Genomic DNA, 14,005 nt, shown 5'->3' on the forward strand with positions numbered 1-14,005 from the left:
TGACCTCTGTAGAGCCGTGATGACCTCTGTAGAGCTGTGATGACCTCTGTAAGGAGCCGCTCATGGCCCAGTTCTGTCTTCAGAACCTGCAACGCTGCTGCCAGATGGCTTTTCTTTTCTTTCTTTCTTTTTTTTTTTTTTTTTTTTTTTTTGGACAGGCAGAGTGGACAGTGAGAGAGAGATACAAAAAGAAAGGTCTTCCTTTTTCTGTTGGTTCATCCCCCAATGGCCGCTGCAGCCAGCGCACCACACTGATCTGAAGCCAGGAGCCAGGTGCTTCCTCCTGGTCTCCCATGAGGGTGCAGGGCCCAAGGACTTGGGCCATCCTCCACTGCCTTCCGGGCCACAGCAGAGAGCTGGCCTGGAAGAGGGGCAACTGGGACCGAATCCAGCGCCCCAACTGGGACTAGAACCTGGTGTGCTGGCGCACAGGTGGAGGATTAGCCTAGTGTGCTGCACCGGCCAACCAGACAGCTTTTCTCACAGCGAACACTGGGAGGAAGGAAACACAGTGCGGTTTTTTTGTTTTTTGTTTGTGTGCTTTAGACTTATGCATTTATTTGAAAGGCAGAGTTAGAGAGAGAGAGAGAGAGAGAGAGAGAGGTCTTCCTGCTGCTGGTTCACCCCCCAAATGGCCGCAATGGCCAGGGCTAGCCAGGCCAAAGCCAGGAGCCAGGAGCCTCTTCCAGGTCTCCCTCGCGGGTGCAGGGGTCCAAGCACTTGGGCCATCTTCCACTGCTTTCCCAGGCCACAGCTGAGAGCTGGATGGGAAGTGGAGCAGCCGGGACTCGAACTGGTGCCCATAGGGCCTAGCCCACCACGCCACTGCACCAGCCCCAGAGCCAGATCTTAGAATGTGAGGCGAGAGTGAAGCAGGAACCTTGGGGAAACCGTTCTCCCGCCTCTTTGGTTCTGAACTTCCTTGCGGTGAGTGTCCGGCGCTGGCCCACGATTCAGTGCTAAGCGGTTTCCCCTGGACGATGTCCGAGTCCCACAGTGTTTACTCTCCCTCAAGTCCCGCTCTAACCCTCACGCGGCCGTCCTTGGCCCCTCCGCCGTGCGTGGGCTCTCCCTCGCCCCGTGGCTCCGGGCGGCCCGGCAGCCCCTGTCCTGGGGTGGCCCATGCTGCCCCCGCCCCACTGTTAGAAGCAGAAGGAAGCAAGAATTCAAACTGAGAGGCTCTGGGAATACAGCTCCCCACCGTGTGTCTGTGCACATGCGTGTGCGTGTATGTACGTGTGTGCTATGTGTGTGTATTGTGAATGTGCTGTGTGCATGTGTGTGTATGTGTGTATACTTGCTGTCTGCACGTGTGCACATACATTATGCACGTGTGTGATATGCATGTGTGTGCATGTGCGCTGTGTGTATGTATTGTGAATGTGCTGTGTGCACATGTGTGTGTATGTGTGTGCTGTGTGTATGTATTGTGAATGTGCTGTGTGCACATGTGTGTATGTGTGCATACATGCTGCCTGCACATGTGTGCACGTACATTGTGCACATGTGTGTGATATGCATGTGTGCTGTGTGTATGTATTGTGAATGTGCTGTGTGCATGTGTACGTGTGTGTGTGTGCATGCTGCCTGCATGTGCGTGCCAAGTGCATGTGTGCACATGTGTTATGTGTGTTTGTATGTGATGTGCACTGTGTGCACATGTATGTGCGTGTGTATCTGTGTGGGTGTGTACATGTGTGTGTGGACCAGGACATGCTTGCACAAGACAGAACACAGAGTCCACGAGCCCACAGGACAGAGGCCGTCCAAGGGTAGAGTTCTGTAGGATACTACAGAATGGGGGCCGGCGCTGTGGCATAGCAGGTAAAGCTGCCACCTGCAGTGCCGGCATCCCATGCAGGCTCTGGTTCAAGTCCCAGCTGCTCCACTTCCAATCCAGCTCCCTGCTATGGCCTGGGAAGGCAGTAGATAATGGCCCAAGTGCTTGGGCCCCTGAACCCCTGTGGGAGACCCGGAAGAAGCTCCTGGCTCCTGGCTTCAGATCAGCCCAGCCCTGGCTGTTGCAGCCATTTGGGAAGTGAACCAGAGGATAGAAGACCTCTCTCTCTCTCTCTCTCTCTCTGTATCTCTCTCTCTCTAACTCTGTCAAACAACTAAATAAATCTCAAAAAAAAATTCTTGTAGAAGTAGATAAGTAAAGAGAGGTGGGTAGACGGACAGACAGCGGGGACTGAAGATGACAGGCAGGGGACAGCAGAGGGTGACAAGACGATGGGTCCTTAGATGGATGACAGAGACAGACAGATAATGGAGAGAGAGACGGACGGACTGGAAGTGGACGGGAGACAGGCGGACGGGCAGATGGTCCTGCTTCCTGGCTGCCCTGGACGGATGGCATCACAGAACGCGCGGTGTCCTCCCGGCTCGGTTCACAGAACTGCGTGTGGTGAGACCCCCGCAGCTGCCGAGGGTGAGGGCCAGGCCTCTCCCGGTGCCCCCCGGTGGGGCTGCCGGTCACTGTGGTCTCCCACGTGGCCACACTCTCTAGGGTCTCCACACACGGGGTCCGCTGTGTAGATGTTTGCGCCCGAGCCTGCTGTGGGCCACGGTTTGCTGTCACTGTTCCGGCCCACGTGGTCTCATTCTCTCCCGTGGCTGCGTGTGTGCTGGGGTAATCGGTTCGGATTCGCGTCCCTGCGTTTTCCTCTGCCCGCGGTTACAAAGCCGACCCTCCCGATGCTTCCATGTCTCAGAGGTCGTCGGGCCGGAGGAACGCGGGCTGGGCTGTGCGTGCTGAAAGCCGGCAGGTGTGGCTGGGCAGCACCCTCCATGATACACCTGCACAGGCTGCTCCTGTGGCACTGGAAGCCACCGGGTGGGGCGTGGTCCGCATCCCGCGCTGGCCGGAAGGGACAGTGGGGCGCCCTCTGTAGGTGTCTTGTGGGTACTTCTCAAGATTCGCTCCGAGTGGAAGCCAAGGCGAGAGCAGAGGGCTGTGACATTGACGACCGCGGGTCGCGGAGCGCGGGGTCGTGTTTTCTGTGTCATGAACCAGTCACACAGAAGCCACAAGACCAACAACGGCTGGCTGAAAACATGGCCAAAATTTCCACGGAGAACGCGGAGCGGGCAAGTCGGAAAGACGAGCCTAAGTGCGGAGGAGGGCTAGGAAAGCCCGGGATGAATGCAACAGGAACTTTCCAGACATTTAAAAAGATGTACGCCTTATTTATTTGAAAGGGAGAGTGGCAGAGAGAGAGGGAGGGAGGGAAGGAGGGAGGGAGAGAGAGGTGTCTTCCATCTGCTGCATCACTTCTCAAATGCCTATCTGAGCCGGGGCTGGGCCAGGCCAAAGCCAGGAGTCGGGAATTCCACCCAGGTCTCCCACGCAGGTGCAGGGGCCCAAGGACTTGGGCCATCGTCCACTGCTTTCCCAGGCCACAGCAGAGAGCTGGATCAGAAGTGGAGCAGCCAGGGCTCAAACGGGCTCTTTGGTAGGGGATGCCGGCGTGCAGGTGGTGGCTTAGCCTGGGCGCCGCCGCACCAGCCCCACCTTCTCAGAAATTCTTAGCAGCCTGTGCCTCGCGAGTGCCGGGCCTACGGCAGACACCAGGCAGGTTGCAGGAACGCGGCATCGCGTTCTCCCCCAGCTCTTAGATGGGGAAGCCTGCACTCAGCTACCGAGGGTGCCGGAAGGAAGCGACGCAGTGCTGAGATGACGGGTGGGGGGCGTGGGGGGCTGAGCTGGGCCCCCGGGCGGGAGGCCGGAGCTGGCTGGCTGTGTCCCCCCCAAAGCCATACTGGGCCAAGGTGGGCCCTGCAGACGACTAGTGTCCTTATAAGACGAGGGACTTTGGACACAGACAGACACACAGAGGAGAAGAGGGAGGCCGCGTGGCAGCGCTGCCCTTACAAACCAGGGAACGCCAGAGACGCCAGGAGCCACCGGCAAGCACCCAGGACCCAACACGGCACCGGCCACAACTTCCAGCACTCAGGCATGCAGGGAGGAGATGTGGTGGCTGAAACCAGAGCCGGGGCCAGTGCTGTGGTGCAGCGGGTTAACGCCCTGGCCTGAAGCGCCAGCATCTCATATGGGTGCCGGTTTGAGTCCCGGCTGCTCCACTTCCGATCCAGCTCTCTGCTATGGCCTGGGAAAACATCGGAGGATGGCCCACATGCTTGGACCCCTGCCACCCACACGGGAGACCTGACCCCGGCTGTTGAAGCCATCTGGGGAGTGAACCAGCAGATGGAAACTCTCTGTCTCTCCCTCTCTCTGTAACTCTGAATTTCAAATCAATCAATCAATCAATCAATCTTTAACAAAAAAGAGAGATGAGAATGGCAGTGTCTGGCGCAGGAAAGCACACCGGGCCGGTGACTGGCGGACAAGGGGGCCTCGGCGTGGCCAGGGGAGCCCAGGGCAGAGGGACAGCCGGGGCGGAGGGACAGCGAGGTGCGGAAACGGAGGTGACGGACACCCCCGGAGCTGGCCCCGCGGAGACCACGCCGACGCACGCTGTTCTGCAGGGCCACAGCCCTCCAGTCCCATGAAGCAGTATCTGTCTCCCTCCGTCTGCAGAGGGAGGAACGGAGGCGGGGAGTGACAGGCAGGGCTGCGACGCGGCCCCAGACGCCGCCATGCTGCACACCTGGGAAACCCCGGGCAGCAGAAACCAGGCCACGGCCCCCTGTGCCTGCAGCAGCGGCCCCAAACCAGGATGCCCGGTGAATGGTCACCCCATCTGGCCCTGGCTGCAGTTCCCAATGTGGCCCACAGAGGGCAGATGGCACCACACGGAGACGCTACCTGGCTGCCCTAGCAGCAGGGAGCCGCGAGAAACAACCCCAGGAGGATTCTTTGTCCAGGAGCAAAGTCCTGGCCTGTCCGATCTGGGGCAGCGATAGGAGGCTCCGCTGGCAGCCGCGGGCTGGGGGACTCGGTCCCGTGGCTCTGACTCAGGCGGGAGGAGCAGGCCGGCCGGGCTCTGGGTCCCCAGGGGAGCAGAGACGAGGCCACTTCACCTCCTGGGGCAGAGGGGGAGCCTCTCCCCGGCTGCTCCCCTAGACCAGGGTGGGGGCGGGGGCGGCAGCTCTGCCTCGGCGAGAGCGCCCGCCGTTCCATCCTCCACTCGGGTTGTCACAGCCCCGTCGTCTGCTCCTGTCGCTGCCTGGGATTACCTCTGCAGTGGTTCGAGTCCGCCCAGCTCTAGAACACAGAGGTTATCTGGCACAAGACACCTGCGAGGCCCCGTGGTTTGGCCAGGGTCTTCCGGGGCAGCTGGGCTCTGTGTCCCTCGGTCTCCTCCGGGGTGGGTCCCAAGACCCCCAAGATACCACGGTCTGCAGGTGCCCAGCTCCCACGAACAGAGCCACCTACACACCCCCTTCTGTGTGCTGAGCCCATCTCCACGTGGCTGGCGATGCCCCCAGTACAACCTAGAGCTGTGTGAATGGCGCTTACACTCCTTGGCTAGGGACTAACAAGAGTGATGACTGTTCAGCACAGACTCAGCTTTGTGGGTTTTTTTATTTATTATTTTTTGATTTTTTTTTTTTATTTTTGAGAGGCAGAGTGGACAGTGAGAGAGAGAGACAGAGAGAAAGGTCTTCCTTTTCTGTTGGTTCACTCCCCAAATGGCCGCTGTGGCTGGCGCACTGCGCCGATCCAAAGCCAGGAGCCAGGTGCTTCTCCTGGTCTCCCATAGGGTGCAGGGCCCAAGCACTTGGGCCATCCTCCACTGCACTCCCGGGCCACAGCAGAGAGCTGGCCTGGAAGAGGGGCAACCGGGACAGAATCCGGCGCTCCGACCGGGACTAGAACCCAGTGTGCCGGCGCCGCAGGTGGAGGATTAGCCTAGTGAGCCGCGGCGCCGGCCAACAGCTCCCTTCCACGACTGATGGACCCCACAGCTGTGGACCCCACAGGCACAGAGGGTGGACTGGATGGAGAAGGCAGGCGAGAGGCAGCAGGGGCACAGGCTCCCGTCTGCTGATTCACTCCCCAAATGCCCCACATTGTCAGGGGCCAGGCCAGGCCAAAGCCAGGAGCCAGGAATGCAATCCAGGTCGCCCACATGGCTGAAGGAACCTGGAGACTTGGGCCATCACCTGCTGCCTCCCAAGGTCTGCATTGGCAGGGAGCCGGAGTCAGGAGCGGGGGCCAGAAATCGCACGCAGGCACCCCGGGGTGGGACCTGGGTGTGTGACCACCAGTCTGAGTCCAGCAGGGGATGAGCCGACGTCTCAGGGCTCAAAGGCCTTTGGGCAGAAGACGTTTGAGTGCCCATGGGGTGACGTCCCCCACACTGGAAAGGGACATCGGGAGAAGTCGCTCAGTTTGCTGATTTAAAAACGTGACCCTCCCCCCACAGCACCCCCCAGACACACCAGAACAGTGCTGGCCCCAGATCCTGGTGCCCCCGTGGCCCAGCGCAGGTGGCACACGGGACTGACGTCCGAGAGGTGACCAGCTGCGGCCAGCCGCCTGGGTGGACGAGGGAGGCCTGCGTGCCTTGTTTTGAACAAGGCAGAGCTTCCTATAACGGGGACCAAGGCTCCGGCTCAGGTGGGCGTCTCGGTTTCCCATGCCTGCAGAGCAGAATTGGATTCTCTGGGGTCCTGGGGGCCGGAGCGCCCCTGAAAGGCATAGGGTGGGGCCCTCCCCGTGGCCCCCAGCCCCTGGCACCCCGCGCTCGGGGATACAGCTCTCCCATCCCCACGGATACAGCTCTCCCGTCCCCATGGATACAGCTCTCCCGTCCCGGGGCCATCGTCTTCCGCACGTGTCCGCCTCCGTGTCTCCCTCCCCACTTTTCTAAGGGCACCCCCGTCCTGGACCAGGCTCACCCTAATGACCTCATTCTTCCCTGGATCAGCTTTGAGGGCCCTGTTTCTGAACGCGGTCCCACTGGGAGGCGTGGGCCCCACTGCACACTCTGCCCTCAGCTCCTTCATGGGCTGGGGCTTTGTGGCCGGCAGCTAATGACGTCATTGTTTTTGCCCCGCCCTCCCATCCCTGCCGCTCCTCTGTGGCTCGGGCTGCAAGACCCTGCAAACAGCCAGGAAGACCCTTGCCAAGTAACCCAGCACTCGGGCCACCTCTGCACCCCGTGTTCACAGCTTCTTCTTGGCACCCCAGACTTGGGGGTGGCCAGGGGCCTGCACCCGCACCGCCCAGTCCCTGGACTCTGTCCACTGGCTTTGGACCTCAGCTCTTTCCTACAGCCTGTCCGGACCACCCTCAGATCTCTGGGGGCACTGCAGTCCCACCCTCCCAGCAGCGACTCCGGTGCCTGGGGGAGGGGTGCAGACCAGCTGTTCCCAGTGGGCACTGGGAGGGGTGCAGCCGCCCACGGAGGTGACCCGGGGCTGCGGGCGCTGTCCCGCCCCGGACCCTCAGTGGCCGGCCCCCTCAGCTCTGTGCCCCGGCATCTCCCAGAGTTTGCGCCCGGAGGTGGCAGCGGCCGCTTGGCTGAGGTCCGGCTATGGATGAGGTGGTCCAAGATGCGTCCACTCTGCCCCCAAGGACGCCGCTCCCGGCCCTGACCAGCCCTGGCCGCGGCCATCCCGAGTGGACAGCTCCATCTGGCTCCGCCCCAGCTCGAGGCCCAGCCCACCCCAGGGACACACCCGCCCTCGGTCCTCCCGCTCTGCCCAGGGCCACTTCCTGCTGGAGCGGCTGGCCGGGCATGGGGAGATCTGTCCTTGAGCTCTTTCTCAGGTGACGTCAGCCACTTGGCAGGGTTCGTTTTCTTTGGTCTGTCTGTCATCCTGACAGTGCCTTCTGCTTGCGTCATGATAGAAAGTTCTAGGCTCATGTCAGCTCTCATGGTGCCGGCTGGCCAGTGGGCATGTACCACAGCGCGGCCGCCTTGGCCGGGTGGGTGTCGGGAGTGCCAGGGCCCTCAGAAGTGGGTGTTTGGGGGCCGGTGCTGGGGTGGAGCCGGCTAAGCTCCCGCCTGAGTGCTGGCATTCCTTGTGGCTGCGGGTTCAAGACCTGGCTGCTCCACTTCCAGTCCAGCTCTCTGCTATGGCCTGGGAAAGCGTGGAGGATGGCCCAGGTCCTTGGGCCCCAGCACCCACATGGGAGACCCAGAAGAAGCTCCTGGCTCCTGGCTTCAGATCAGCCCAGCTCCGGCTGTTAGGGCCAGCTGGGGAGTGAACCAGCAGATGGAGGACCTCTCTCTCTCTGACTCTGCCTTTCAAATAAATAAATAAATCTTTTTTAAAAAGGAATGAAATATATATATATTTAATTTATGTGTATCATCTTTACTTTAAAAATTATTAGGGTGATCTGGGGCTGGCGCCATGGCTCACTTGGTTAATCCTCCAGCTGTGGCGCCGGCATCCCATGTGGGCGCTGGGTTCTAGTCCCGGTTGCTCCTCTTCCAGTCCAGCTCTCTGCTGTGGCCCAGGAGGGCAGTGGAAGATGGCCCAGGTGCTTGGGCCCCTGCACCTGCATATGGGAGACCAGGAGGAAGCACCCGGCTCCTGGCTTTAGATCAGCACGGTGAGCCGGCCATAGCGGCCATTTGGGTGGTGAACCAATGGAAGGAAGACCTTTTTCTCTGTTTCTCTCTCTCACTGTCTAACTCTGCCTATCAAAACAAAACAAAATTATTAAGATGTACTTTTTAAAAATTGAGGTGAAAATTGTATGACATAAAATTAGCCACTTTAAAACATCCATTCACTTAGTGAGCACTCATAGGACAGCGCCAGCCATCGCTGGACTTCCGAACGCTGTGGTCCCCAGCAGGAGAGCCCACGCCCACCACGAGCTGCCCCCATGGGAGAGCCCACGCCCACCATGCGCCACCCCCATGGGAGAACGCACACCTACCACAGGGCCGCCCCTGCAGCAGAGCCCACGCCCACCACGCGGCCGCCCCTGCAGCAGAGCCCATGTCCACCATGCGACCGCCCCTGTGGGAGAGCCCTCGCCCACCACAGGGCCGCCCCTGTGGGAGAGCCCTCGCCCACCATAGGGCCGCCCCTGCGGCAGAGCCCACGCCCACCACGCGGCCGCCCCTGCGGCAGAGCCCACGCCCACCACGCGGCCGCCCCTGCGGCAGAGCCCACGCCCACCATGCGGCCGCCCCCGTGGGAGAGCCCTCACCCACCACAGGGCCGCCCCTGCAGCAGAGCCCATGCCCACCATGCACCACCCCCATGGGAGAACGCACACCTACCACAGGGCCACCCCTGCAGCAGCGCCCACGCCCACCACGCGGCCGCCCCCATGGGAGAGCCCTTGCCCACCACAGGGCCACCCCTGCAGCAGCGCCCACGCCCACCACGCGACCGCCCCGCCTGCCTTCTCCATGGATGTACCTGATCTTGCCAGTGTGGCCTTTCACTAAGCATCTTCCTGTTTCCCAGGCCACAGCAGAGAGCTGGATGGGAAGTGGGGCAGCCGGGACTTGAACCGGCGCCCACCCCACTGCACCACAGCACTGGCCCCTCTGAGCCTTGTCTTTCAAGGCTTCCTTGTGCTGTGGCAGGTGCCTGAGCCCCACTGCCTCGGTGATGGGCACCACCCTCCGTCTGGCTGTACCCTCCCTCACTGACAGCGTGAGGGCTGCCCACGCCTTCTGCCGCTGCGGGCAGTGCTGCTAGGAACGCTCTTACACACGTTTTGGCTTGAATATCGCTTTTCAATTCTGTAGGGTGTATACACCCGAGTGCGGCATTGTGGGATCACCAGGTCCCTTTGTGTATTTCTTTTGCGGAATGGCCACACTGCTTTCCCAGGCCTGACCATGTAACAGCCGCCGCCCAGGGCGGCCACAGATCAGTGAGCCAGAGGGTGCCCTGCACAGACCAAGCTTGGAGCCCTGCTGTATCTCCCAGTCACCAGAGAGGGCGCCCTAGAGACAATGCCCGCAGGTCCTGCCTGGGGTCATGGGAACACCAGGTTGGAGGAACATCTGGTTGGAGGGCCTCAGAGCTGAGGGTGTGGCAGAGGGGAGGGAGAGGGAGCCACCTGCAGAGGGGCCAGGCCATGAAGAACAAGGCCAGTGTGGCTGGGGCAGGGGGCAGAGGAGCGGGGGCTGGGCAGGGGAGGGGCCGCAGGGGAAGGAGCCAGGCCTCCCCCAAACAGTCCTCCGACGAACACAGTGATGCACCCAGCCGTGGGCTTGTAACAGAGGGAGCTGATGAAGCCTCAGGCCTGGGGGAGACCCCCGAGGTGGGCCGAGCAGGAGTGAACCAGGCATCAGCCGTGGCAGTCAGAGACAGAGCAGGCGAGACAGCACGGCCTGTGCAAAGGCCCGGCCAGTGCCGAGATGGAGGCGGTGGGTGGAGCCTGGAGCAGGAGAGCAGTGGAGACCGAGGCTGGAGCTAGAGAGGCCGGCCATTTCCCTCCAGAACACCCGAAGGGAGTAGACGACAGACTGGAGTGCGGCCTGGTTACTACCAAGGCCCAGGGTCTGAGCTGCATCAGGAGGGACTGGGGTGGGGGGAGGCACACATCTCGTCCACTTGACCTGGCTGGTATCTCAGGCCGGGCAGGGTACCGGCTGCGACCACCATGCCTGGTGTCCAAATTGCAGTTATAAATCCAGCAAACAAAGAGTTAAACGGAAGGCGTCCTGTCCTGTGACTGACAAACACCCACAGAGCAGCCAGCCCAGGGGCTCAAACTTCTGGCCTCTTTCCTCACCTCCCTCTGTCTGAGGCAGAGAGAGGCCTCCGGGCGTGGGGGTGGGGACGTGGGGATGTCCCCGGCTGAGCTCCAACCTCGTCCCCTGCCACAGCTGGGGGCTGGGGTGCTGTCACCAGCGGGGTGGCCAGCCCAAGGAAGTGGGGGGATGGGAGGAGGGGTGCTCAGGGGGTGCAGGTGGGCTCGGGGACTTCAGGCTGGGAGTCCCAAGGTCACAGGGCGGGCTTGACCTACGAGGGTGGGGGTCCCTGAGCCTCAATGCTGCCCAGCATAGACGAAGGGCTGGACTTTAGGATGTGGGTCAGGGTGGGGTCACTGCCCTTCTGGGTGGGCAGGTGAGACTCATGGCTCATCTCAGATGCACTGGGGTGCCTTGGAGACCACCCCCCCACCCCCCCACCCCCGCCCATCCCACGGGGTCTGACTGAGGAAGGGTCTGGCCTGGAGACGGAAGTGCAGGAGTCTTTGTTGCCTGGAGGGATGCCTGAGGCTGTGGGCCCGGGCCAGACAAACAGGGAGTGAGGAGGGGACCCAGGGAGGCCCCGGGTACCGGCTAAGGAGCCCCTACACTGCGAGGCGGCGAGGGTGGGGGTGGGGTGGGTGCAGAGGAGGTGCGGGAAGCAGCTCTGTTACAACACGTGTCTCCCGTGCCCTCTGTGCTAACCAGGAGTGCCCTGAAGGTGGGACGGGGCTCTGGGTGCCGCGCCCCCAGGCCTGGCATGCCAGGGCCCGGGAAAGACCGTGGGAAAGGCAGACGGGGCCCAAGGCTAAGGAGGCGGTGTCTCTGGAAGGGGAGTGTTTGTGTAAACAGAAAATATTCGCTTGATCGGGAGCTGGACACGGGGCGTTGGGTGGGGGCTTCCCCTCCAGCACCACCACCCCGCCCCCTCCCCAGGTGGCCCTGGGAATCGAGCTTCCCGGCCGCTCCCAAATCGTCTTTTCAGAATTAATGAAGGCACGGCCCCGGTGAACAAGCCGTGCGCTTTCAGAAAACAGCACCCAAAACACGCACGGAATTCTCAAAAACAGCCCGGCAAGTCCCGGCAGGTGCCGCCTGGCGAGCAGAGAGCAGGCTGGAGGGGAGGAGCTGCGAGGGCACGGCCCCCCACGCCCCTCCCCCAGGCCGGCTCTGCGGCTCCTCCCTCTGGCCCTGGGCCCCAGGAGCCACTTCCTGCTGAGGCCCGGACAGGGCGCCTCCCAGGTCCCTAAGTGAGTCTGGAGGCAGACGCGAGCGCAGGTGTCCCCGTCCTTCCTCCCGGGAGGCCCGGGCGCACCTCACAAAGCCCATGGAGATGGCGCCCCAGACAGGTGAATCTATGCATCCGAGGAGTCTGTGTTCATAAACATGCTTACCATGGAAAAGCCACGCGTGGGTTTCAATGTCCTTGCACCAACACAGTCATCTCATCATTGCACCCTTTCACAGACTTTGAAACGCCAGTGCCTCACCCCAAGGGAGGCCCCCGCGAGTGTCTCCCCGTCTCTCGAATTTGGCACTGCCCCGGCTCCTTCCCACGTGAGACAGCTCCATACCCAGGGTTCTCTTTGGGCTCCTTGTCGGCCGGCAGGGCCTGTCTGGTGCCAACAGCAGGGTACGGGAGGCCGCTTCCCTTGGCCTCTTGAGGGGCTGGGGAGGGGTGCTAACCCCCCCCCCCCGGGGTGTGGGGGGGAAGGGCACAGCCTGCAGACCTGGAGCTGCAGCTGGTCGCCCACTGAGACACCGGCTAAGGGTCTTGGGGTTCTTTTGGGGGTGGGCTTGGAAATGAGGTGTGCCAGCCCTGCTCCTACGCAACATGTGCCCCCCTGGTCCCTGGCGGGTCGGCGGTGGCCCTCTGAGCTTCCTGCCCCCGGGGCTCACCTCCTGGGCGTCACGCGCCCCTACTGGGTGTCCTCGGCTGTGCCCACGCTCTCTCTGCCCCAGGATCTGGCTGATCTCTTCCGACCACAGGGGGCCCGGCGTGAGGGCACCCACACGGGCGCCTCCCACGACTAATCAGCCCTGCGTCTTAATCCCCACGACAGCCACATCCCACAACCGAGGAGCAAAATCCCGCCACTGTTCACTTGCTACTTTTCTTTAAATCAGTCTACTTTTCTTGGCCCCACAATGCATTTCAAGTGAGATTTCACATGACTTCCCTCTTTGGAAACGGGCCAGAGGCGCACCCCTGTGCGTGGTCTTTGTCCCCTTGCTCCTGGCCAACCCCCCCCCCCACCCAGTCCCACTGCAGCAGGCACTCCATCCACGCCATAAATATTTCTCCAGTGAAGTGCACACATAATTAAACAGATGATCGCACGTTTTATTGTTTGACCGCCGTGGGCCTACTCACCCCCGCTGCAGAGCTGTGAACGCGGGGGAGACTCTGGGGGCTGGAGGGGAAACCTGGCGCTGCACCCCGACACTCCTGGTCATCCACCCCCACCAAAATAATGCTAGTGTTTACTCTCAAGGTTTTTTTTTTTTTTTTAAGAGATTTATTTATTTATTTATTTGAAAGGCAAGGCTACAGAGAGAAGGAGAGACAGATTATCTTCCATCCACTGGTTCACTCCCCAAGTGGCTGCAGAGGCTGGAGCTGCGCCCACCCAAATCCAAGAGCCAGGAGCTTCTTCCTGATCTCCCACGTGGGTGCAGGGTCCCAAGCACTTGGGCCGTCTTCTACTGCTTTCCCAGGGACATTAGCAGGGAGCTGAATCGGAAGAGGAGCAGCCGGGACCCGAACCAGCGCCCATATAGGATGCCGGTGCCACAGTGTCGGCCCCTCCTGTTAACTTTATGCATTCAAAACCCCACTCGTGACGTCACGTGCCGCCTCCCAGGACGTGCCTCATCGGGAAGCCAGAATGCGGGTAGCCAGACTCAAAGCAGGGCCCTGGATACACAGCGTGCGGGCACATGCCGGGGTATGGATTGTTTTTTTATTTATTTTTTTGACAGGCAGAGTTAGTGTGAGAGAGAGAGAGACAGAGAGGAAAGTCTTCCTTTTCCCGTTGATTCACCCCCCAAGTGGCCACTAGAGCCGGTGCGTTGTGGCCAGTGCTCTGCACTGATCTGAAGCCAGGAGCGAGGTGCCTCCTCCCTGTCTCCTACGTGGGTGCAGGGCCCAAGCACTTGAGCCATCCTCCACTGCACTCCCGGGCCACAGCAGAGAGCTGGACTGGAAGAGGGGCAACCGGGACAAAATTGGCGCCGCAACTGGGACTAGAACCCAGGGTGCCGGTGCCACAGGCGGAGGATTAGCCCAGTGAGCCGCGGCGCCGGCCAAAATCCCACTTATTTTTTAAATGCTGGTTCAAATGTCAGCTACATTCCCTACAAATGAGCTTAAAATCACCAGCTGACACCCAGCCTCCAGGAGAGGCAGTGTA

The sequence above is a fragment of the Lepus europaeus genome, chromosome 2 (assembly GCF_033115175.1).
Source record: "Lepus europaeus isolate LE1 chromosome 2, mLepTim1.pri, whole genome shotgun sequence".
NCBI classification, from domain to species: Eukaryota; Metazoa; Chordata; class Mammalia; order Lagomorpha; family Leporidae; genus Lepus; species Lepus europaeus.